Source organism: Giraffa tippelskirchi, chromosome 2, assembly GCF_054371585.1.
Source record: "Giraffa tippelskirchi isolate mGirTip1 chromosome 2, T2T-mGirTip1v1.2.pri, whole genome shotgun sequence".
NCBI lineage: Eukaryota > Metazoa > Chordata > Mammalia > Artiodactyla > Giraffidae > Giraffa > Giraffa tippelskirchi.
Window position 1 is genome coordinate 213,007,535 of NC_137276.1, and position 1,603 is coordinate 213,009,137.

Genomic DNA, 1,603 nt, shown 5'->3' on the forward strand with positions numbered 1-1,603 from the left:
TCCTTCCAATGAATATTCAGGACTGATTTCCTTTAGGATTGACTGTTTGGATCTCCTTGCAGCCCAAGGGAGTCTCAAGAGTCTTCTCCAACACCACGATTCAAAAGCATCAAATCTTCGGTGCTCAGCTTTCTTTATACTCCAACTCCTACATCCATACGACTACTGGATAAACCACAGCTGGACCATAGATGGACCAATGTTGATAAAGTAATGTCTCTGCTTTTTAATATGCTATCTAGGAAGTCATTAGGTTTTAATATTCAATGCCTTGGGATTGATGAGATCACAAAGGAGTGAGTATAGATCAGGATTTTTTTTTTAATTTTATTTATTTAGGAAATATAGAATACTTCACAAATTTGTGTCTCATCCTTGCACAGGGTCCTTGCTAATCTCTGTATCATTCCCATTTTAGTATATATCTTGCTGAACCAAGCACTGGATCATAATACTCCATCATAGCAATATTGATATTGCAGGACTGAATGATTCTTTGTTTTAGAAGTCTGTCCTGTACATTGTGGGAGGTTTAGTAGCATCCCTGGCCTCTAGCTACAATATTCCAGTAGTAATTCCTGTTGTGACAACCAAAAATGTTATCAGTTCAGTTCAGTTCAGTCGCTCAGTCGTGTCCGAGTCTTTGCGACCCCATGAACCGCAGCATGACAGGCCTCCCTATCCATCACCAATTCCCAGAGTCCACCCAAACACATGTCCATCAAGTTGATGATGCTATCCAACCATTTTATCTTCTGTCGTCCCCTTCTCCTCCTGCCCTCAATCTTTCCCAGCATCAGGGTCTTTTCAAATGAGTCAGCTCTTTGCATCAGGTGGCCAAAGTATTGGAGTTTCAGCTTCAACATTAGTCCTTCCAATGAACACCCAGGCCTGATCTCCTTTAGGATGGACTGGTTGGATCTCCTTGCAGTCCAAGGGACTCTCAAGAGTCTTCTCCAACACCACAGTTCAAAAGCATCAATTCTTTGGCCCTCAGCCGAAGAAGTGTTATCAAAATGTTATGGGATATTACCAAATACCCCATGTGAGCAAAATGATCTCCAATCAAAAATCATTGCTCTAGATAGAAGAAAGAAAGCTCCAGAGCTTTTATGATCCTCTAATTTCATCTTTTGTTTTTGCATTTCATTTGTTGGTTCAGGATCCTTCAGACAGAAATCTCTTAATGGACAAGTTTTCATTAACATTATTCTTTGATTATTTGTCCTACCATTTGCTAATCCCCTAGTTATCTTTTCCTAGGTATGTATTTCTTCTTTCCCTTTCTCTAAAGGGTATCATTGAAAGTCACTGTCAAATGCTTTGATAAAAATCTGTTTTAGTTCAGTAACTCTGTCAGTGAAAGAAACAAGGTTAATCTGACATGACATGCTCTTGGTGAACCGGTTCTATTTCTTTGTGATCATTTCCTCCTGTCAGTATTTCTAAACAGCCCTGTAAATATTCATTAATCGATCTTGCTCAGGTATAACATCAAGTCAGCTTGTCTATTTTCAGAATCCCTGGTCTTTGAACTTGTAAAAATTCTTGAACTGTCTACCACTTTCTAAAACAGAACTCTTTTTATTTTACATATAATACT

General features: G+C 38.7%; 1 non-coding gene across 1 annotated transcript; it reads right to left on the reverse strand.

Moving 5' to 3' along the window:
* Window positions 1–338: 338 nt before the first annotated feature.
* LOC145539999 (U6 spliceosomal RNA) lies at window positions 339–440 on the reverse strand. The gene has a single exon (XR_014078136.1). It is a non-coding gene; the product is annotated as a U6 spliceosomal RNA (small nuclear RNA).
* Between the last annotated feature and the right edge of the window lie 1,163 nt (window positions 441–1,603).